The following is a 26421-nucleotide window of genomic DNA, read 5'->3' on the forward strand; positions in this document are numbered from 1 at the left end:
TTTGACAAAATAAAACATTGGGGTCAGTGATGTCAAATTAGCTAGATGGCTTCAAAGGTAAAATTCTCGCAAAATTCAACTTTAAAAAATTCAGACAATTTCTATATATTTGTATTATTTTATGCTAAACGACTGTCACTCTTTCAAAATTTTATTTTGTACACGTCAAACAGAAACTATAGAATATATTATAAACCTATCAAATGTTAAAAATGGGAATAATGAATGAAAATTCATAAAACTGCTTGTTTCCGTCATTTTTGTTTAATAAAACATTCCGCACGAAAAAATAGTTTCCCCGAAAATTTGTTTGTTCCTCGAATTCAGATAGATTTTCTTAATGAATGTTGTGTAATTATGAAATAATAATCATTCTGTTATGATAAAATAAATAAAACCATATTCTTAAAAAATAATGATTATCTGCGCAATGAAATCAAAACGAGTGAGATACCTTCATTATGTTTGGCAAAATATAGCATATAGAGTACCCATTCTCTCTGGATATGTAGTGTTTATCAATTCAGGGTTAACAAATGTGTTTCTGTTCATTTAATAGAAAACTCGGTTTGCTGTCACATTGACTGTTTTCTCTTGTTTTATATGATTAACTGCAATAAAAATGCCCCAGTGTTAAAAATTAAAATATGTGCAGAAATTTTGAAAATCTACTAAAGGAAGATCTTTATTATCATGATGTTTTGTATTTGATACCAAAATCCGATTTATTAGTTTTGTTGTTCAGGTAAGCAATAGGGACTCCAGGCTATTAAAAGTTGTTTTTTTATAAATCACACTAGTCCTTATTGCCACTAGAACTTAATGTCATTAGATATCGGCAATTTGTTTTCGAATTCATTTTTTCCACGGGGTTTTAAGTTATTGGTACGTTAAATGATATCGCAACCAAACAAGAATTATCGAATAATAGTTTATGAACTAAACTTTGCTCGATGTCATATATCGATCATGCCCCAACTAATAAAACATAAGTGTAAAGAACAGAAAATACTAACCGTTGTATTAATTACATTGAAGAATTTAGTCGTACACAAGTTTTTCATTCAAGATAATTTGTACTCATTTTGATAGAATATTTTAAATAATTATTAGTTATTGGCACTATCATTACATGTATCTTTAAAATCTATGCTTTTATTCAACTTTTTCTTAGGTTTGAGTGATTATGTTGTGGGCAAAATGAATAGTGTTTTGATGAACATTTAAGTAATTAATATTTTAATATTTATCCAACAAATTTTTGTCCCCCGCCGCATCGCGGTGCGGGGACATAGAAATGCCGGGCGTCCGTCACACTTTTTTGTAAGCGCTCTCATGCCTACAAATTCTGACGGATTTTCATTAAATTTATACCAAATGTTCATACCACTGTTACCTTGGTCAAGTTCGAAATTCAGCATTGGTCGATACTTTTTGTTGGAGTTATGAGACTTTGACCACAATAATGACTCTGTTTTATCCAAAAATTGACCTTGTAAGCGCTCTAATGCCTACAAATTTTGACGGATTTTCATTAAATGTATACCAAATGTTTATACCACTATTACCTTGGTCAAGTTCGAAATTCAGCATTGGTCGATACTTTTTGTTGGAGAAAGGAGACTCTGACCACAATAATGACTCTGTTTTATCCAAAAATTGACCTTGTAAGCGCTCTCATGCCTACAAAGTTTGACGGATTTTCATTAAATTTATACCAAATGTTTATACCACTATTACCTTGGTCAAGTTCGAAAATCAGCGTTAATCGATACTTTTTGTTGGAGTTATGGGACTTTGACCGCAATAAAGACTCCGTTTTATCCAAAAATTGACCTTGTAAGCGCTCTCATGCCTACAAATTTTGTCGGATTTTCATTAAATTTATACCAGATGTTTATACCACTAATACTTTGGTCAAATATTGTTGTCATATATTTCTTCCCAACTAATAATCGCAGATGCTTGAAATTTAGCACACTCTTTGTTTAGGAATGTTTTATGGTGTCATTCCTTTTTTTAGTAAGTTTAATTTAGGTCATTTTATTGTTAAGTTTCAACTTTAGTTGTTTTGTACATGTATATTCACGTCAGAGTGGGGGTATCACTTGTAAGTATTGGCTTATATATATCTTGAACTTAAGTAACCTCTCATTCATTGCTAACTAAATGGACTGATTATTCGCTATCCATACTCCTTAAAGATCATGCGTACTGAATGAATTTTGTTTTTTACCCATAAAGCTTATTTACATGTTAGATTGTTGCGTCAAGGAAAATAGGGCTATTTATATCAAGCTGAAAACTTTAATAACTTAAAGATTTCAAAAGATGAAAGGGATTAAGAAAAACGATTAAAACAATGTTTACAAAGATTTAATATATAAATTATAAATAAAAATTGCTTCATATATAATTGATTATAAACTGGAAGAAAATGTGCAACTGCGAGCCTAAATCTTAAGATACAATTTATTACCAATTTCCAAAAAAAGTTCACATTAGAAATAATAGGCAAAAGATAAAAACCAGAGTGATTAACTTGGGGTTTTTTTGCAAACAATTTTATGCGAAGCTAAGTACTGGGCCATTACAAGGTTTGCTTGGGTCGGCCTTGCTAACAGCTTCCTGGTTGCATCCAACCTGTTTTCTCTCACAGTCGTTTGGAAGAATGAAGATATTAATGCCAATGCTGAAATAGAAAGAAAAAAGGTAAATATAAAAATTTGTGTACATTTTTTTAAAGGGACCTAGACACAGTTTGTGCTTAACATTATCATTTTGTTGCTATTTTTAGTAATCTGGATCCGGTTGTATCAATATTTAATGGTTTATTAAACTCCATATATTTAATGAGTCATTAATTTCCGTTGTATCAACGTTTTAATGAACATCACTGACAAATGAAACTTGCTTTGCCATAAGCCTCTGTATATATACTGTTTGTATATGGCCTCTGTCTAGCAACAAGGGCTAGCTTCCCTTTGTTTAACTTGATTACGTCACATATGTCGTCATTTTGGTGGCACTGCTGATACTGAAGAAAATTGATTTAACTTGACACAAAAAAATGAACTCCGCGTTATTTTTCAATCTATTTTTCCTACTTGTCTTTATCAATTTACACTTTGATTTTGTTTACAAAAAAGTGATACCGAATTATTAGAGTTATCCACCTTTGTATAAATGATCACAATGACAGGTGCTAAGAACGAAGCTTTATTTGCCGTTTGGTTTTTTTGATAAGCCTACCAGTTATATAATTCATTAAGGAATAAGGATTCATTCTTTGAGTTTTATGAGCTGATAATTTTGGTCGGGGCGTGATAAAATCCAATAAAGCCCGAAGGGTTTTTGGATAGATTTGATCACGCCCCCACCGAAATTATCACCTCATAATATTCAAAGAATGGTTCCGTATTACTTATATTTATATAATTTTATATAAAATATAAATAACCTAACCGCGCTGGCGCCTCAATTATACGTTATTTGAAGTTATAGATTTTATAGTACAAAATCGATACGTAGTGTTATCACAGGCAAAGACTCTGGAAAATGTTAATATTTTAATGTAACTTTCGCTGTTGAAGAGATTTAGCTTTCATATAGCAGATAAAAGTATGTTTGTGTCAGATAAATCGGGGTATATTTTGACTGCATGCAAATGTAGCGGTCGTGTGAAAATGACCTACATGTATCATTACCTTTAAGACCCCAACAAGTGTAAGAAGAAAGATGATGTAATCAGACTGTAAAGCCAAGAACGTTTATATACTAGTACCAATGCTTGAACGTGAATTTTAAAATGGAAACGTTAACACCATGCAGTTTATAGAGTTATAACTGTAACCAGTAACCATTACAGTTTTAAGGCGAAGAAACATGACAAAGTCTTTTTGATATAATAAACAGTGCGACATTTAAGTCCGGACATGACAAAGTCCGGGCTTTTAGCTACCCTTTCCGTTGGACATAGCTTACTTTTGTTTATATATCTTGGTGGGACATTTTACTTTGATCCTATCATGTCAGCATGAATGTACACATTGCTCTAGTTTTCTTATAATTGTCTCTCAAATATCAAAATCCCATGGGATTTTGGTGGGATTTTTCATCCCATCTCAAACCCCACCAAAATCCCATGGGAGAAAAAGTACTGTGGGATAAATTGTCCCATGTGGGAGAAAAAATCCCATAATTGTTAAAAGATGGGATTAATTCTCCCATATAGGACAAAAAATCCCACATACTAAAGAAAATGGGATATATCCCATGATTTTTCACATAGGATAAATGTTCCCATATATCACAGATATTTTTCTCATGATTTCTCATAATAAATTATTTTCTTTTGTTATTTCACCTTAATTTGCACATAACATTAAACTCTGTCTCATAGTAATTGATTGGATCTGATCAACAACTGTACAACCATTTCATGTTTTCATCCGATATTAATCTTTTAAAGACTTGTGAGAATGTATTGTGTTGATTTTCCAAAATACTGTAGGTGCATGTTTGCTATAAAATGCAGATTCTAATCCTCAATTAATAGTTAATTATTTGGTTCTTCATTTTTAATCCATCTAATTAGACTTTCTTGTTATCTATCTCTTAGGAACTTATAATTTCATTACATATTATAAAGCTCTTTCTTGTAATTACCATAGGCGCTTCCCACCTAAAATCAGTGTATAAAAAATCCATCCCGAAAAGAGATGAGTATTTGGCACAATGGTGTATAGATGGTGAGCGTCTAACAGGTGCAGTTCTTTACCTCAGCAGATAAGAATGACCTTTGTTGATGTGCAGTACTAATGCAACGCTCAAAAAATACCTTATGCAGATTGTAAGCAACCAAATGATTACCCAATGATGACGTTTTTTCATATCTAATGCTCATAAACTTCATGTAGTCATTTCTCAACTCTGATCAGACTGATGTTCCCAGTGATGTTCCTAGTTTCCATCTTGGAGTGTAATAATTATGTTGAATTACGAACCCGATTGTTAAATTACCCCCCCCCCCCCCCCTTTAAAAGAATTCGGAATACTAAGACAATCTCATATCATGTTTCATGGAGTCAGGTGCACAGAACAAGAACCACATCACCACATCGTCAATAACGGCGATTGTCTACGCCGCATTGTTACCCATTGAACGGATTTTTTTTAAATAAAAGAGTGTAAAATATAACATTTGGAAAAAAAAATGTTTTATATTGACTTCAAAATCATGCTAAAATAACTGTATCAAGTTTTGTAGTTTAATTAAGTCATTATAGTGAGACTGTTTGGTGTTTTTTTTCAATGTGATTGTTGTTGTTTTGATACATGTAAGAAGGTAACAAGACTTCAAATTGCCGCTAAGTTTAATAAATTCACAAACGCTATTTCTATAGGTTGGTTGCACCGAGCTCAGCTTTGAGCGAGTTTCTGTACTTGTGTATATTACCTGCACACGTGTAAGTAACAGTAGATCAAATAAGTTTATTTTAAAAATACATGGACATACATAGTACAGAAGACCAAAGGTGGCAATGTTGCAAACATCAACCCGTAAATTGTCAGACTGTCACCTTGATTAATATTCTTACCCCTCGGTGGTTCGTATTGTATATACCGGTACATGTAATTATATCCCCGGATGTTTAAGACTTGTTACCTGTAATTAAATCCGCGATGTACGGTTCTAGGAAAAAACAAAGGTGAAATTTTTGTTTAAAATTCAATTTACTGGTTACAATATTATTTCCCTATAAAAGAAATTATATATGAATTAATCATTTACCAAATGTTTCATTTTTTTTTAAATCTCTCTCTCTCTCTCTCTCTCTCTCTCTCTCTCTCTCTCTCTCTCTCTCTCTCTCTCATTATTTGCTTGCTTAAGTACTGCTTTAAAGTATACCAGGGACAAACGGTATCTAGACTACCTACATGTATAGTGCGGTCAATTTTTGATATAATGGAGATCTATGTGTAAAAACATCCTGAAAATTTTACTGCGGTCGCATAAGTACTTTTCGAGATATTTGGGGAAAACCCGATTTCACACCTTCAGAACGATTTTTAATCAAGCCGATTTGGCGCGGGATCATGAACTGTGGCGTCACGGGGTCAACTACTATCAGAATATCGTATGATAACTGTTTGTTTTCTTGCATTGCTTTTTCGATATATGAACATTTTTTTTTAAATTTCCTTATCAACACTGAATGACTAAATATACTGTTGTTTGAGTTTAAACCCATATTTTATCGAACAAAAATGCCGAATTCGGAAACTTGTGAACGTTTGCTTCATGAATTTATTCAAATATGTGACACATTTTGCATCACATGTGTATTCTATGTAGCAAATTGACAATCAATCAAGGCACTATTGTTATAAGAAACCTATTTTTTAAACATTTTTCGGATGTTTTTTCATGACATTAATAACGATATTGATAAATTTATATGTTTTTGTAAAAGGTGACGTGGGGGTCTATTCCTCGTATGAGATATAAAATTCAGGCACGAAGCATCGGTCGGGGGGGGGGGGGGGGCTTGCATTTACCATGTTTATACATATAAAAATTTGAATTATCATGGAGCCTCCCCCCCTACTTTTTGGGGGAGTATGTAAGTATTAATTAAGGAAATTAAGAGTAAAATTGAAGTTCCAGATATATACCACGCCAGCTCCCGCCCTCCCCCACGGATAAGGATATAGAAGAATGTCCCCTTTATTTTTTTGTTTGCTTGTCAAGATTTTTTGGATGAGTCTGAGATGTAATTTCAGGCAGGTAACATCGTTTTTGAATTGGGGGGGGGGGATAAAAAACGATGCCACCTGCCCGAAATTACATCAATATTGCCCGATTATTCATTTTTATATTGATTTCGGACTTATTACAATCAAAATAGCATGGACATTTTAACAAACAATCGAGGGATTATTAACGGATCAAGGCGAAAGTCCAAGATGGCCGCATGATGAAGTTTGTCTCGTAACTTCTTTGAAAATACGATAATGGAATTTAATTTTACACTTATTTACATCCTTTGTCAAGATATGTTAAAGTTTCTTTCAGACTTTGTGCAAGCTGTCACCAACGGCTTATGTAGTGGTGTGAGTGACGCTCACTCTACAGTCGAATTTACAAACACAACCAGCACAAATGTTTACGCTTCGTTTGATCATGCACTTCAAAATCTTCCTAGTGAATTATATGTGCAAAAACTTCTCGATATCACATCGAACAACGAACAGCTTATTAAAGAATATAGATATGCACTACTTGTGAAAGCAAAAACTATTCAGGGGTGCCCAACGGGTAAACTTATGACCAGAAAAACAACAAAAAGTTGCCCAAGTTCCACTAGATACGCAAGAGACTGTTTTGCTCTTTATTTGTTCTGCAATGGCGATAGTTCGCATGTATGGGATGTGTTTGATAAATCAAAACCAGATCATAATAATGATAATAATGAGTTTCCGATTCAATCGGTTATCGAACTTCGTTCGCTTACTCAAGCGTTATTGCAGAGAGTTACCGAACTTGAAAAAGCACAATCTAGCTATGTTAAGACTATAGAATCTCTTAAAAAGTCAGTCAATGCTCTGAAAGCAGAAAATGTAACCCTTTCGAATACAACCAACAAGTTGCAATCCGACTTTGTTTCACACGCAACAGTATGCGAGACTGCTCGCAAAAACACCAAAGCTCAGTTAAAGAAACTCGACGGTCTCGACTTTATTGAGTACCAAGCTGTGAACAAAAAAATGAGTGACGAACTATCAAGAGTATCCAAAGTATGTGTTAATTTACAAAAACAAATTTCAAACACAAAAGCACAAAAATCGTATGCTTCAGCTGTTTCCCCGCAGAAGGCCCTTACGCCAACCGAGGTGGAAGTTAACGGGACTTCACACCTGAACGAACAAGCTAACAGTACCTATTCAAATAGTGCTGACTGTCCTGTTATGCGTCTGCCGATAAACGCTAATGACAAACCTTCCCCGTCTGAAACGATCAGACCGAATTCACAGTACTCGTCCAATCGTTCCGACAAAAACGACTCTGCCGTTAATAAAGGCAAAAATGCCACAAATCAGCACACACACTCGGACAAGAAAACAATGGAAGACCACTCTGGTCAACATAATTCCACCCCAGACTCACGTTCCTTGTCGTCTGCAGTCCGTACTCGAGAATCTACCAACAAGAATACCGAAATACCCGGTGATCACAGTGATCGTAGTGATCTTGTTCACGCCAACAATGTTGCTAGAGACACGCGTACGCCATATGCGGACGCATCTCCAAACACTGTAACTCTTAAATCAACAAACGGCGCTCCAATGTCGCAAACAATCAACATCTCCAACGACAGACCTAAAAACGCTTCTGAACCGAAACGACTCTATTTTCCCAGAAAAGGTCAAGTTTCCGACTTGAAGCAAGCGCCTGCTTCTCTCACACTTACCAACAATACTACAGGTGCCACAGAGGACGCTGACATATTTGAAGGCGTTACCCGCAGACGTAATGCACGTTTCTATATCTCTGGAATAAGTCCGCGGTCTACACAACTCGGTATGATAAACTTCCTGAAGGACAGAGGAATATCCGTTTCATTGTGTGTTCTCTTTAAACCTAAACGCGAAGGTGCACGACGGAACGCTAAAATCAATGTATCTCTGAAAGATGCGTTTACAATTGAGTCCGAAAATTTCTGGCCTAAAGGGATTTCCTGCAGACCCTGGCTTAGCAACAAACAGTGGCAGGACAGAATTGCGCGTTCGGACGATGCCGAATCTGACGATGAAGACCAGGACCCTCAAAACTGCGATGTTGATTAAAGAGACATTTTTTGTGTCTTTTTTCTGTGTATCTTATCAATTGTTTTACATATGTCTCATAACCTCAGCATCCTCGCATGGAATGTAAGAGGCATCATGTCCTCTTCATTATGTTTGTCAAATATGCTTGATCTTGTTAAATGTGATATTGCTATAATATCTGAGCACAAACTTAAGTGTGACAATGTTTCATATCTGGACTCTGTCCACCCAGACTACCTTAGTTATGTTTGTATAGAACCTACTGGTAACAATACATCTATACAGTGCTCTCGCTATTTGGGTAAAGGGGGCATTGCTATTATGTACAAAAAGGAGCTTGAATTGTCTATATGTCTGTTAACAGATTTAGATTCTACTCGCATCATTGGAATAGAACTCAAAACGTCATGTGACCGATCTTTGTTCATTTTTGGGGTTTATCTCCCCTCTGATAGTGCTATTCAGCCATATGCATCAGAACTGAACCTTTTGGAAGATCTTGTAGCTCATTACTCATTACTGGGTGATATAGTAATTGGGGGTGATTTCAATGCTAGCTCTTATGAAGAAGACCTTCAGCATACAAATCTGTATAAATCAAAATTGTTAAAGGGATTTCTCACACGTAACAATATAGGACGTCCTCGTGCTGATTTTAGCACATCTGGTTCAGGCTATACATTTACCTCAACACAGACTACTCTAGATTTTATATTTTGTAGTAGTTCTCTTTGTAAGCACGTTAATTCGTACCATGTGTATGAGGAAGGTTCATTCAGCTGTACATCAGATCACCTCCCAGTTGCAATTAATATTGATATTCATGTTAAAAATCGTATTTTACATAAATCGTTTAAGAGCTTACCTGCATGGCACAAAGCTGAATCTTGTAAACTTGAACAATACCAAGAGCATGTTTCTAGAGAGTCTGCTTGGTTATTAGATAGACATCTTGATTGTGCTAATGACATTGAAAACTTTTGTTCTGATCTAAATTATATGTTACATGACGCTGCGTCCACAACAATTCCAACTTCCAAATATAGACCATACTTGAAACCCGAATGGACACCGAAAGTCAAGCATCTCCATGCCCTAGAACGTCAAAAACGCAGAATATGGATAAGTGAAGGACGGCCCCGTGGCATGTGTCATGAATCGTATAAAAACTACAAGCGTGCTAAAAGGGATTTTCGGAATGGACTCCAATCTGCACACGACGAATTTACGACAAAAGCGTTCAAGGACATTGACGAGGCTTCCGAATGCGACGTTCGACTCTTCTGGAAGTTGATCAAGCGCCAACGACCTCGAAGCTCTCGCTCCTATCCAGAAATAGAACTCGGAGATGACACATTTACAGATCCTAGTGATATTGCTAACGCATTTGCACATCATTTTAAAGACGTTTACAACCCTAAGAACAACGACTCGTTCAACCCTGTGTTTTACCAATCTATTGAAACCCTGTACAAATCCTTAAAAACCGAAACGATGCTTAACAACTTTTTTCCTGGAGGTTACATCAGCATGGACGAAATCTCCACACTTATTCGTGATCTGAAACGTAGAAAAGCTCCAGGAAAAGATTTCATCCAAAACGAACACATCATTTATGGTGGCTCAGAACTGAATCTCTGTTTGCTTCATTTATTTAACTCTATTATTAAATCTGGCCAGATCCCAGATTCTTGGAAAAGGGACATTATTGTTCCCATACACAAAGGAGGTAATAAGCCAAAGAAATCCCCAGATAGCTATAGACCGATAGCTTTACTCCCTTGCCTTTTAAAACTGTTTGAAAAGATTTTACTTACCAGGATCAAAACCCATGTTCTATCCTCATCCGACTTTCCTAACGCCCAGCAACAGGGATTTCAACCCAAACTCGGCTGTCTCACTGCCTCTTTTAACCTTCAAGAAACCATTTTTCACAACATTGAACGTGGAAGCCCGGTATACGTTGCATTCCTCGATACTCAAAAAGCATTTGATACTGTCTGGAGGCACGGTCTAATGTACAAGCTTCATCGTCTTGGAGTTTCTGGGCGGTTATGGACTTTAATTGACGACTGCCATACTGGTACATCTTGCTCTGTCGTGGTGAACTACACTAACTCTGTTTGGTTCCCTGTCTCACAAGGAGTTCGCCAAGGAGGCATACTCTCAACTTTTCTCTATCTTGTGTTCATCAATGACCTTCTCCAAGAAATTCAAAGTCAATGTTCAAATACGGGAATCTACAACATCGCTAGCTCCAACCCCACGCTTGCAGACGATATATCTTGCATCGCCCTGACGCCTGTAGTCATCCAAAACATCCTTACCACCGCATATAAGTACTCCACAAATTGGAGATTCAAATTCAATGCAGATAAATCAAGCGTTCTTAGATTCTCCTCTTCATCAATTCGAAATCAGTCGAATCTCTCATGGCTTCTCGGAAATGAATCTGTCGAATTATCGGAATCATACAATCACCTAGGAATCCTCCTCCAATCTAAACTGGTCCATACCGAAAAAATCGAAAACGGATGTAGAAAAGGGAGACAAGCGTACTTCGGTATCAAAATACGGGATCATCTTAATCCCGACACTTTATCCCGACTGTATAAAAAAGTTGTCCTTCCATCTATTCTCTACGGATGCGAACTCTGGTGCGACCTTCGGCAACGAGATCTCCAAGCACTCAGCACGCTCCAACATTTCATATGCAAAAACGCTATGGGCCTTCCAAAAACAACGAGATCGGACATTTGTGAATCTCTCTTCGGACTTCTTCCCATATCATCCGAAATTGATAAAAGAAAACTTCTTTTTTTCGGTCGATTATGTGATCTAGACACTAAAACCCTTACCAAACAGATATTTCTACATCGACTGTTTTCCTACCTACAATCCCCCGAACGCAAACAACTTGGCTTTATTCACGACATCATTGCTCTCATGCTTAAGTACAATCTTTTTCAATACCTCACAGTTTATCTTCAAGTTGGCTATTTTCCCCCGAAACTTCTATGGAAAAAATCCGTAAAAGAAGCAGTAACGAACTCTCATATTGACTCAAGACGCCATCGGATGTTTTCTGACCCAGATTTTTACCTTTTCAGTAAGATAAACGCAGGAAGACCACCTTCTGCTATATGGAAAATCCCATCCAATGTTTTCGAAATAGAACTTTGTAAATTTATTGTTAAACTATGGACACTTTCTGAAATTTCACCGGAAATTTGTCTTATGTGCAGCAACAATTTTACCAACGTCTTTGAGCACATCTCCACCGTTTGTCCAGGGACGTCTGCATTTCGAGAAGCTTGGTGGGATACAGTTATCGAAAACTTCGACATCTCTCTTAGTGCTGAACTCAGTGGTCTCTGTACACGTGACCTCTACCTCTTTTTGCTCGGGTCGAGACTTTTCTCCAACATTACAGCTAACTTTGATTTACGCACCTTGCACATCCTCAACTTCCGCTTCTTGAGGGACACCGCAGCATGGTACAACCGATACCTGTGTTCTATTCAAAACACGACGTAAATAGTCAAGAATAGTCATGATACTTTTCTACACTGTGCACATTGTTATAGTTGTAGTTTACATCAAGTCATACTCAAATGGACATCCCCATGTATATATGTTTTTGTTTTTGTTTTCTTTGTCATTTTTTTTTTCTTCGATGCCAAGTGGCAATAGGGTAATATAGTTTTTCTTTTCTTGTTTGTGTGTGTGTGTGCGTGTGTGTAATGATTTTTTGTATATTGTTCTTTGTATAATTTCATGCCACAATCTCCTAAGGGAGGAAATAAAGAAAGAATGAATGAATGGATGAGTCTGAGATGTAATTTCAGGCAGGTAACATCGTTTTTGAATTGGGGGGGGGGGGATAAAAAACGATGCCACCTGCCCGAAATTACATCAATATTGCCCGATTATTCATTTTTATATTGATTTCGGACTTATTACAATCAAAATAGCATGGACATTTTAACAAACAATCGAGGGATTATTAACGGATCAAGGCGAAAGTCCAAGATGGCCGCATGATGAAGTTTGTCTCGTAACTTCTTTGAAAATACGATAATGGAATTTAATTTTACACTTATTTACATCCTTTGTCAAGATATGTTAAAGTTTCTTTCAGTTTAAATAATGATTCAGTGTCAGTATAACAATTTAATTAAGCTATTTGGAGTTAAATTGCTGACTATAGCGCTCGAAAGAAAGGTGTTCTTTATTGGACAAGAAATTAAGACCAGGGACGTAATTACTTCCGAAATTATTACTTCGTTATTACTTGATTGCATTTTTTAAACAAGGTTTAAATTGCTGAATTGTGAGTTTTGTCATTTTTTAAAAGATAAGTAACGATTAAGGCATATTTTGAACATTAGTTTCATTTTGATAGTCTCGTGCATGCATTCTATGTCCACTGATTGACGGACTATACCCGTGTATTAGCTAATGAATGCTTATTTTACACAGTCTAATTTAATTTCTGTTTGAGCTGTTAATAAGTGAGTAGTTAATTATACACAAATCAATTTACTAGTCTAGAGGTGTGTCATGAATCATATATCCTGAACTGATATAATGATCAGACGAGTTCTTTGGAATTGCCAGATGTCTGTATCAGAAACAACCAAAACACCAAAATAAACAAACAAATATTTAATAAGAAAAAAAATACATACAAGAAAAAAAATAAATGAAAGAAATATTAAACCAGATTCTAAAAGAGAGAGTCGACTCTAATTTCAACAACAAATCTTTAAATTGACTTCAAAACAAAATATTCTTTCCAAAATTTAAACACTTAAATTGATTCACATATATTTAGATTTTCAAATAATTTCTCTAAATTCGTTTATCAACTTTCAAATCAATTTCACAAAAATATCACTACAATTATACGAGAACCAAATATTCAAAACAATGAAAGTGAAATTTCAATAAATTTCGTCACATTTCCTTTCCTGGTTCCTCGGTATATTTCCGGTGACTTTTCACCCAAACCCCGGACATCACATAGACAAACACACGGACACACAGACACACGGACAGATGACACAACCGTTGCTCCGGTACGTTAGGACACCACAACACAACACACATATACCAACGTCTCCAGCGTAGACCGCTCCCGGTCACCATACACCATACACGTACATCGACGCCACGTGTCCCCGATATGGATGGAAAATGGCGGGTCTGGCGCTCCGTACTCGTCTCCGACTCTTGTAGTCACAATTCAGCTGGTATAAACCGTCATCCCCTTTAACACAATTTCTTTTAAGATAGAATGGAATATACTTGAAACAATTTATCGTTAGTGTTCAGTTCTAAAATGACAATTTTCCATTCGAACACGTGCTTTTAAAACTAAGCTTTCTAACATAGCAAACAAACCAATTAAACATACATAACATTAAAAAACAAACAAATACCTTGAAAATGGTGACAAACATTCGGAAATGAACAAAGTAGGGAGAATTTCCCAATCTTGGTGACTACCACGTGCCTCTAAATAGACACACGTCCACTCTGCTGGACTGCACGGACTGGAGTGCGGTATTTAAAATTAGCCGTGTACACGTCACTCCAGTGACAGGTTTAGAGAGTAAAAAGAAAAGCGGGAAATTCAAACATATATATATTTACAATCATATCAAGTACGTTACAAGGTGTGAAACCTCTTTGTTCACCAGACTCGTGTACCATGTGTATACATACCCCAGACACACACGTGTCTGGAGCAGTAACTTCGTTAGTTTACCTGTGCCATCGTCTCGGGTCAATCGTGTGTGAAGGGAGATTATGTAATCAACAACTGAATAATGAACATCAATCTGTCCATGCAAGCATTTAAGATACAATCGATTTCAAACAGGTGGTAAAATTTCTATTCTGGATGAAAAGTTTTACGCCTGTCATTGAACAATAGCATTGCAAAAGGTAACGCGCACCGATCCCGAAGAAAGCAAAAACGATTGACTGTGTTCACCCACTAGAACGTATAAGAAACTGAAGACGTTTTCTAGTCCACATTGAGAGGAAGCCAGAGTGCCCGGAGAAAACCCACGTGTCCGAGCGGGCGACCACCATACCCTCTCACGTACAACCACTACTGATCACGGGGATCGTACTCGGATCGCAGCGGTGAGATGTGAATGCGCTTACAACAGCACTACCCGGACATTATATCTTTTCCCATAAGTCATTTTTAAATTAATATGTAATTGCGCTTTCTTAATTTGTTGCTGATAAATTATTCAATTTGATAAAATTAAGAAAAAAACGGAATCCCCTTAAAATAAGGAAAAATCTTGGCAAAAGTAAAATTCAAAGTCGTACATTTTATTTATAGACATTGCATTTTGAACAAAGCAAATATTTTACATTTAAGTAAAATAGGTGATTAACGTAAAACTTGCAATTTTAAAAGCAATCTTTTGTAGCCATTACGAGAGAGAGAGAGAGAGAGAGAGAGAGAGAGAGAGAGAGAATTTTGAAATGAAATATAACTCGAATCAACGGATTCTTCTTTTAATCCAATTCATTTTACATATATATATTGTATTAGTTAACATTTTAAAGGAAAACTGAATAAAACAAAATTCGTATAATAAATAAGTAACTACCTGTTAGTTTATTGAAATTAAATATCTACACTAAGTGTCTTACATGATTCACACACGTCTTTTTTTTATTTTTAATCAACCATAAAGTAATAACGGAAAATATCGAAGTCTTAAATTAAGTTTTCTTTTCTTCAGGGGGAGATCATCTCGATCGGTCACGTGGCTGACGGGATTTTGGGTGCAATTATGACATTGAGACGTAAATCGAATTTTGTATATGAATTTCTTAAGGTGGAAGGCTACATCGTCACAACATGTCTGACATCCGTTCGAAACGCCATTTTGTTCCGGATTATTAATATTGTGTCGTGGTACAAAATAGCTATACACCGTTAAATTGAACTCTTCTAACGAGGGAGATGATATAGAAATAAAGTCACCAAAACGCTTATATGTATGTCAATTTTCTTCCTGTTTAAAGCTTTCAACTAACATTGATTATCAGCTGTTTTGTACGGAAAACGTGGAATTTAAATAATTTACTGTTTTATAAAAAACGAAAGTACCGTAAGTACGATCTCTTGAATTGATCCCAGTTTCCCAAATGTAAAACATTTGCAGTAAACGACTTGCTTTGAAACTTAGACATTAAACTTATGTATTTTTATTTAAATAGAAAAAGCTAGGTACATGTAGCAATAGCAGTGGAAGCCCGTATTTGCAAGCCAATGGAGATAGGGACAGAATTCTTAACAGGAGCATGTTTTTCATTTCCACACATACATGTTTATCATTATGGACATCTAATGTATGTATTAATATGCGTTTGGTTGTTGTTTATAATTGCTATTGTATATAAAAAAGTAAAAAGCAATTTCACTACTAATATTTTGTTTTGAATAGTTAAATATATATAAGGTGTTCATCAAAAATATAACTTTTCATCTTCAAATATTATCATAAGCACTACAAATCTTATATATACAAATTCAGCATAGACTTGCCCCCCCCCCCCTTTTTTTTCTTCGTTAATTTTATTAATTAAAAAATGGTCCCAAGATATTTGAGACCATGTAAAATAAAGAAAGACAACTCTTAAACAGGATCTTTCATAATAATTCAGTATTTTCTTTAATTTTTCAATTTCATTCAATTTCTTTTTTTCATCCTATTAACCAACGAATAATGTTTATATTTTCAGATTTTTGAGGGATTTTGTCCAGCAGTTTGCCTTAAAAGAATTTTTTTTATATTTAAGTTTCATATTTATGTGGATTCCAATAAAAATCATACAAACTTCATTCACGATGATTTTGTCTTTTATTTCTAACTTTAATGACATTTCACTTTCATAATAATTTTAAAACAGAAATGTTTAAAAAATTGATAAATAAGGGGTTATATGGAAGCAGACTGATATTTTAAAATTTCTCTAGAAAATAGTGTATTGTATTTTGAGGTCTATTATTGTTGAATATTGTGGCGAGTATTAGTAACAAATGCATGCAACAAAAATCTCCTACACTTATTGGGTGTAGAGATCCACCTTAACGTTTTTGATTTTACGACAATACGGAAATCTTTATTCTATTATTAGTAGTTTCGTCACGCACGAGTGACTTGGCGCGTAGTATAAATAGTTTTTCATGCGTGATTTTGGTCATTGCGACGTTCGTTACAAGATTGTAAGGAGTTGATAGTATCCCTCCCTGCCCGCCCTGTACACTGTATTGCACAATTTACATGTTTGTTTATATGGTATGCAATTATTTTATATTATTTGTGTCTAATTGTTATTAAATGCGATCTTGTAACGAACGCACCTAACCTATTTCATTTTGTTGTTGTTTTTTAAATTGGACAAGAAAAGATTTATTTTCGGAGGAGTGAAACGAGGGAAAAAATAATGAGTTTGTGTATTGAACACGTTCCGGTGGGTGAACACAGTCAATCGTTTTTGCTTTTTTCGGGATCGGTGGGCGTTACCTTTTGCAATGCTATTGTTCAATGACAGGCGTAAAACTTTCCATCCAGAAGAGAAATTTTACCACCTGTTTGAAATCGATTGTATCGTAATCATCGGTAAAAAAGGCGACGAGAATAGCCAAAATCCTTTAAAAAGAAACTTGATTGTAACAAATTAATTACGGATACAAATTTCTAAAGCTACAATACTTTAAATAACTAGATACGTCAAAACATCAGAGCTATATCAATTTTTTTAATTTTTGACTGCAAAATCGAATTTATTTTGTAATGCTTTTTAAGGTAATTCCTTTCCTGTTGATCTCGTAACCTCTCTTCCGCATGTTGAATAAGCAAATTAATAAAACAATGTTGAATATGTCGCCTTAATTATAGTTATATTATGTAAGTACAACAAATAATTTTCTATAATTCAAACTGCTAGCATTCATACCGTAGATACTCCATTTCATAAAGCTTTATTTGTGATGCTAAATTAGTAAATATATTATTCACCAATTCCTATATATTTGCTTTGTATATCTGTGTACATATTTTGTATTCATGTCGTTTTGTATGTACATGTATATCGAGAAGGTCATTGTGTACACAGCACACAAGTCAGTGTTTTTGTCTAGATTTTTGTTTTCTCTCAACTTGCTTAGCTTGTGGTTAATTTTGCTCTCAATTATAAACTTATTATGAAGAAATTTTGGAGAAAAATCAGTGCCGTGGGCGTGATTTGATCCCACGCTAGTACATTACTACTACTTATATCGCCCTCCGCGCAGCCACTGCGCCACTCGCGCTTTAATGATATGAGCTTTTTTTTTTAAATATAAGGTAAGGCTATCTTATTAAAAAGGAAATAAACTGAAAATCAATAAAAGTAAAGCTAATTTTTTCTTCGGAATAATATATTCTTAAAAATATAGAGTATTTCACCCATTGTTATGGTTCTTTATTCAAAATTTGAATAATTACTTTTTGATGTTTTATAGTACTACCAGGGACATTTATGTATATCACCGCCTGACATGAAATGCACCGATCCAGCTTTTTTTCCTTGGGGAGGGGGGGGGGGGGGTCGGAGTGACATTTTAGTTTGCCAGGGGGTCAGAGGCATATTTTCGATATTTCTTTATGTAAATTTAAATTTTCAAAGGGGTCCGTCCGGTCAATAATACGCGTTTTGTCACTGCCGGTTTGATACTCAGCTTAGCATTAGCTTTGAATTTCGTTATCATTTATATGTTCTAATTAGAAACCAATGATATTTTTTTCATTATAGCCGACACACTTGTTCATTCTTGAAAATGATTCTCAAAATTATGCATGTATTGCATTTAACTTGGATTTACACGAAATAATTTAATTGAATGATCAGCCCAAATATGTGGCATCCCGTTTAATACATGTTAAGAAGCCCGATAATTTACAGTGTTTTAAAACTTACGCACACTTGTATTGATTGGCAAAATGTGAATATAATAATCTTCGTTTCGGGATGGCATTGTAACGGGCTTTGCAAAACCAGGGACGCTGGTGTCTCACTGTCAAGACAACTACCATTTACTTAAAATGATATATGTCGCATTGATCCACGTAAATTTCTAATGCCAAAAGCTATCTGATTCATTAATATTGATAGTAACGATTAAAAGTTAACAAAATTGGTTAATAATGTTTACATTCACGTAATAAAAACCGTGTTTGATTTCGTAGAGACGGAAGACCTTAATGATAAGTGTTCGGTAAAAATTTCTCGCATCTGAACTTCCAGTAAAAAAAAAAATAAGAACGCAGAACCTTAAAAATGGATGAAAAACAATCCAAAATTAATATAAAGATTCACAATTCACTCCATGTATGTGCCAAATTTCCATTTTATCATGCAACTTGATAAACTGGTTCACAGCCAGTTCCCAAAACTCGGAAGTGGAGTGAAGACAAACGAGGGGAATAATTTTGCTATCATGAGCAGTAAGTACATGTATGTTCCTAATTATTTTCTTCATCCAATTTTAGCCTCGAGCGAGTTCACCTGTGTCACGTGTTTCTGTTCAATCTTGTATCAGCTCGCACGTGTCTTACACGTGTATATCTCCATTCTTTGTAGAACAATAGGGTGCTAATTAATATACACAGACTGACACCTGTAGATACTGCCATGTGAATTGGTAGATGCTTTAGGACAATAGGATAGTAATTAGGTATACACAGAATGTGTCTCCTTGGTCAGTTGACTTATCTGTGAGGAATTCATAATGAACACAACAAAGACTTATAATGCTACATGTACACAGCTGGCACATGTAAAGCTTATTTGTAATTGACATCGATACAATATTTAAAAGTTATTAAAATGATATTATAAATGAAATGAATGTGCAAGTAATAAAATGTTGAAAGAGTATAGATTATCATATATAGTCAATATAATACAAATCATTGCATTCACAAAACTATATGCATTGATCTATATTGATAAAGTTTAAATACAGTTTTGTTACTAACACTTGTATTGTTTTCATTTTAAGGAAATATTTATAAGTAATATGAACAGATCCATATTTCAAATTTGTCATTAGTACAATTGGCAACATTTTAAAAAACATTATATAGTCTGGCATCATGTCTATTATAGACTGTGCACTGTTGCATTCTCTCATTGGGGGGGGGGGGGGGGGGGTGAAGACTTTTTTCAGGAACCGTTTTTGTCTTATAGTCAAATTATTTTACTACTCCTATTTCAAAGTAAACTAATATGTCAACTTATATTCTTCCAAAAATATTATACATGTGTATAAAATTATCAATTATTAATGTCTTTATGCAAAGCATATTTTTACCAAAAATTATTAATTTGATGTAATATATATCATATACCATATGAGGATTGTAAAAACTTGAATAACTTAATTGACTGAGCTGGACATCTAAGATAGTCTTACCAAACTAATTCAAATTTATATAAGTCCGTTGAATGATTGAATGGTTGAAGTTATATGTAAGTAAGTAAATCATTTATTATTGTGACATGTGTATCTTTTACAACTGAGTAGTATAAAATTACATAAATCAAACACCTGCCCATTGGACCTATGATAAGTCACTGTTAACACTAAGTTATGATTTTATGCATGGGCAAGAACTTAATTTGTCTTAATTAAAATGCAGAATGAATAAAATTTGCAGCTTGTCTTAGAAAATTACAAATGAGAGTTTGAATTTAGAAACTAGAGAAATTAGAGAGATTATTTGGAAAAATAACAATTTGATATAGTTTTTTTCTGAGATTGTAATCTTAGTTCATTTTAGAAGAAATTGGAATGTGTCCACTACATGTATTTCGTCTACATAGTTTTCATGTGCACTCAGTCTAGACAAGTTCACCCTGAAATTGTGCAGTCTCTATTTTCAGGGGTAGTATACCCCACACCGAAATTGTGCCATTGTTGATCTAGCTAACAATATGTTTAGGAATGTTCATTGAGATGTTATTTTCTAGGCAAAAATTTTCCTTTGATAGTTTGTATGTTCTTAATTTAGGAGTATTTAATGTGGATATCCATTTGCCATCTTAGTTCATGTTCTAACTGCTGTTTGCTAATAAAATGAGTTAATATATATTTTACATGAAGTACATGGGGGCATATTTTCATAGGTTGCCAGCTAGTATATCTACATCATCTAGAATAGACATTGTGCTTTTATGAATAGTCCTTGTCACACTACTACATGTACATTTTATTATGTGTATTGTCAAACAACAATTTATGTACATGATATACCATATGACTGCCCAGAAAGACAACAACTTCAGTAAATAATGAGTAACATAAATACAAGGCTTTTAGTTACTAAAACATCTTGTCAATGAATAGAAGAAGTCGATCAGAAATAATTAAGTACTACATGTATACGTAGGTAACTGCAAGTTAAAAATCAGAATTAATTATTTAAAACCTATGGCCAAAAATTTTCAGAGAGAGAGAGAGAGAGAAAGAGAACATACCCGGTATATATAATCATGTTCATAATTAACTTTGAAACAAACCAGAATCATTCATTAGGAGAGCTGAGAGAGAGAGAGAGAGAGAGAGAGAGAGAGAGAGAGAGAGAGAGAGAGAGAGAGAGAGTTGTTGAACATGGTTACAAATACATGTACCTGGTATGTATTCAGAGCTTTATTTAAGCTCATTGAGCATTGTTGAGTAGAGTATTAGGAAAAATTTAATATGTAACATAACTATTGAATAAACATTTAAGTGTTTGTAGTATAACCTTACAATATCCATAAAAGTACCACTGAGACCAACATAATACAACTGCATAATAAATAAATATTATTTAAGAAATTAATGGGTTCTAGCCTCTGATCCGCCATTCAATAAATATTTTAAAACAATCTTGACTAATAAATGTCAATCATATAATAATGATTCCAATATAAGTCAGATGAGCAAATCTAATATTTTGAGGCTGTATGAGCTATAATTTTTGAGAACCTTAAATTTATCGCAATGATGGGACCCAGTTCATTTAACAGGCATGGGGCAATGACTTTTTTTTATAAAGGAAAAGCATGGGACAAAAACTTCCTTAGTATTAATTATGTACCCGTGGGATGAACACTTTTTAAAAAATAAGTTACAATTCCCAACTCAGAGGAACAATTAATATCTTTAAACATATTTTATTTAAAAATAAAATAATAATTTAGGAGGGAGTTACTCCCATTATTATCCAAAACTGTCTGACTTGCTCTCTTGAATTTACACTAAAATTCTATGAAAAGATGAAATTAGAAAGCTTATGCAATTCTGAGAAAAAATATGCATCATATTGCCAATTCCATTGAGGTATAAGAAAAATATAGCCATTTAAGTGAACCTACCATTTCCCCACTCCTCTATTTAACACAGATTCATGGGGCTCTCCTTTAGTAAAACATATTAACTTAATCTTTTAGACATCAATTGTTGTTCAACCTCCTTGAATAAGAAACCTTATTCAGTACTACATACATCTACATAATATTACTATGATAAAAGCATCAAATCACTTAGAAATACTCTTACATGTATTACACTCCCCGTATTTTGATTGTCAGAAAAAGCATTTATAAGTTTGAAATATTTTACCTAATATTATGAAACTTGTGGCAATTTTCTTGGGTCATTTCTTACACATATTTGAAATAATCATCACTGATGCTAAGAAATTGCTCTTTTTTGGTAAATTGGATGATTTGTAGCATTTTTATTCACATCTAGACATGCCATCCTGCATGTGTTTTTTTTTTTTTTTTTTTTGTTTCCATGAAAATGGAAGTTAACAATCATATTTAGTGAATATCTTATCTATTCTGGTTTCTAGTCTCCTTTTGATAAACAGTAGGACCTGCAAGTATGATATGCCTACCTTTAATTTAAATAAAATTAAAACACACCAGGGTTATGCTGGAGATGGATATATATATAAGAATTTCATGAAAAATGTTCAATTTTTACATGTATTTCTACATTTTTGACGCATATATATATACAATAAAAGGGTAAAAATATGTTGATTCTTGTTCATTTCAATAGTAGTACCGTAATTATAGTAGCTAGATGTTTTTGAAGGTCAAGTGTACCTTTACATATCATACATGTATACGTAATGAAAGAAGGGAGATGATTTTTTAACTAGTGTAAAAACATCTTAAATATCACTTTTGCACAGGATACATACACTTGGGTTTTTAAGGTTGATACTATGATAACTACATTTGTTTACATGTAATTACATTTGTACTACATTTGAAAGAAACATATTTTTAAAAAAAAAAATGGGTTATAATTTGTCAGGTTTCTTAATGTTATTTCATAAAACCAGAGAGCAACTTCACTGCAGATTTATAAATTTAATGATTAAATTGATAAAAACCGTTTTAAAAGTATTAATTTATTCTTATCTCAGTAATTAACTTAAGCCTATAAATTGTCATCAGAATAGGAAATTCCAACTTTCTGGGTAAGGCCAAATTTCACTCAAGTGGTGGCTATTCTACTCATGTAACCGAAGAGGGAGTATTAATAAACTCTCCTTCTGTATGTATATAAAAATAATTGTTTACATTGTGTAACCTTTTGTAATTAAGTCTCCCAAAAGAAGTTTGGAGACATTGTTTTTGAAAGCGGTTTCTTCTTTTTCTTCTTTCTTGCCTCTGAACTTGTCCATTGCTTTTCTCAGAGATGGCTGCATGAACAGAGTTGTACACAACTCTAGATCTAGAATATGATAGGCCTGCATACCCTGTTTTAAATTTTAAATTTATTGTTTTTAAATTGGGGTTGGGCAACCATAGTTTTGGGGGTCAAATAGGGGTGGAGTCTAACACTGAATCCGTAGGGAAAAATTATACACTATATTGTAAATGGTTATCACTTGAAAACCGTTAAATATATTGACATGGATTTTTCAAATGCTAAATATATTGAGTGTTAATTATGGTCAATACATGGTACATTATAGATATGATCTCTGGGGACTATATATATTCCCCAACCCCGAGGTTTGGGAAATTACTTAATATTTAAAAAACCGTGACTCCTCACCCCTAAACCGTATAAATTCTTGTTCCTTGTGTAATGGGGCATCATATGGTATATAGGTTATGGCCATATGGGAGTGGTTCCGTCTACCCCTGAAACAGGAAGTGCCCTAATTTAAATATCTCATTAAATTCCTATGAGATCCCCAACCCCAAACTACTTATATTCTTGTTCTTTGTGTTAAGGGGCATCAAATGGTATGTAGGTTATGGGCCCTGGGGGTTGTCCTGACCCCCATTAAACAGGAAGTGTCCAAATATCTCGAAAACGGTTGAGATCCCCACCCCTAAACCAAATATATTCGTGTTCCTTGTGTCAAGGAGCATCAAATAGTATATAGGTCATGGGCCCCAAGGGTGGTCATGACCCCCCCCCCCCCCCCTTTTGCTTTGAACAGGAAGTGCCCAAATATCTTGAAAACAGTTGAGATCCCCGCCCATAAATCATATATATTCTTGTTCCTTGGGTCATGCCGGTTTACCTGATGTACAGTATCAAATCAAATCATATCAATCAATCAAAATTTAAAACGAAAATGATTCTCTTGGCTGCAGTGAAAAGTAAGAGTTTATAGGTTTACATAAACAGAAATATTTTCATTAATATTCAATAGAATTGGTAATTTTTGGTATTTATTTTCGCAGAATTTGTTAAACCTTATTGTTATAAGCTCTATAAAGTCATTTCAAGAAGAATATGTTATTGATGGTACATATAATTTAGCATGTGTAATTCATTAGATGGATATAATGACATTATCTAATAAATTAATACATTGGTTGTTTGAATATTGCTTTTACTAGACTATATGATCAGACAATTGAATCATAAGTGTTTAGTAAATAACCCCAACATACAATCAATCAAGATAATATATTTAGAGGACTTTTTATCCTCTGGGATAAAATATCCCAACATGGTCATTCAGAGGATTTTAAATCCTATAAAAGCCTTTTATAGGATTAATTATCCTATAAACACCAAAGATGGGAGAAAAAATCCCATGGGAGTTAATATCCCACAAAGATTTTTTTCTCCCATGGGATTTTGGTGGGGTTTGAGATGGGATGAAAAATCCCACCAAAATCCCATGGGATTTTGATATTTGAGAGACAATTATAAGAAAACTAGAGCAATGTGTACATTCATGCTGACATGATAGGATCAAAGTAAAATGTCCCACCAAGATATATAAACAAAAGTAAGCTATGTCCAACGGAAAGGGTAGCTAAAAGCCCGGACCTTGTCATGTCCGGAATTAAATGTCGCACTGTTAATATATAGCATATTATCAAAGAAAATATTGATTATATTTACTGAGTTAATTAATGTTGTTTGTTTTTAAGGAAGTACGTGTACTCACCTGCAACAATTTAACGTGTATGCATCTTCAGAACACGTGCAGTTTAAACAGAATGGACCCGTTGCATTAAAGTAACTTTCGCCCTTGCGCAGATGCTTGTTCTTGTATTTACAATAGTACCCTACAAATAAAAACGAAAAACACACCATCTGAAATGCTAATTAATACTAACAATATCAGGAACGGCATCTGGCCATGTATCAAATAAGAAGAAAAATTAATAACATTTCATCGCTCAGAAATTCATAAAAAAAAATCGGTTTAGTGGATTTATTGAACAATTTTATTAAATCAATCTCAGGCCAATGATTCATATTCGCTTATGATTTTATATCTATCATCCTATAGAAACTTAATCTCAGCTAAAAACTGTCAACGAAAAAATCTAAATGTAATTAATGTTCTTAAATACCCTTAATTTGTTCACAATGTACTTACCATTTCCTCTACCCTCAGGCCAACAAAACGCCTCAGCGTAAACAAAAAGAACACAGAAAATGGAGACAAAGAGTGTTAAACGCTCCATCTTAGTTGAATTTGTCTAAGCAACTTGAATAAATCCGGACACGGTTTTATACTTTAACGTCGGTAATAATCACGTGCACTTTAAAAATTACAGAAAATTGTCAGAAAAAATTTATTATGATATACTTTGTAGAAGATTACGTGTAATTTATTTCTACATGTAGTTATTGGGCAAATGTCAGGCACGTAGCATCGATTTTGAAAGTGGGAAGGGGGGGGGGGGGGGGCTCATCCGAATTTTTTTTTTACAAGCCATAGAAAACGGCAAACCGCATATAATCACAATTCTAATCTAATGCAAATGCAAAGTGGGAGCGGGTATAATTATAACAATATCACTTGATTTTCTGATTTTTACTTCAATTTATTAAATATACACAAAATGTTGGTGGAGAAACTTCATGATAATTAAAGTTTCTCTCTGTAAATATAAGAAAAAATGTGCCCTACATGTACTAGACCCCCACCCACCACCACCACCACCACCACTCCCCGATGCTACGTGCCTGAAATGGGCTGTATATCGAGCAGCTTGTTTAGAAACACCCATCGCAGT

General features: G+C 34.3%; 2 long non-coding RNA genes across 2 annotated transcripts; both read right to left on the reverse strand.

Moving 5' to 3' along the window:
• Positions 1-2360: 2360 nt before the first annotated feature.
• On the reverse strand, positions 2361-25937 carry LOC105349080 (uncharacterized). Its single transcript, XR_010714800.1, has 3 exons — positions 25779-25937; positions 25341-25461; positions 2361-2692 (listed from the first exon to the last, which is right to left on the reverse strand). It is a non-coding gene; the product is annotated as an uncharacterized lncRNA (long non-coding RNA).
• On the reverse strand, positions 13489-14509 carry LOC136276578 (uncharacterized). The gene is made up of 2 exons (XR_010715092.1): positions 14277-14509; positions 13489-14104 (listed from the first exon to the last, which is right to left on the reverse strand). It is a non-coding gene; the product is annotated as an uncharacterized lncRNA (long non-coding RNA).
• Positions 25938-26421: the final 484 nt, after the last annotated feature.

This window comes from Magallana gigas, chromosome 6, assembly GCF_963853765.1.
Source record: "Magallana gigas chromosome 6, xbMagGiga1.1, whole genome shotgun sequence".
NCBI classification, from domain to species: domain Eukaryota; kingdom Metazoa; phylum Mollusca; class Bivalvia; order Ostreida; family Ostreidae; genus Magallana; species Magallana gigas.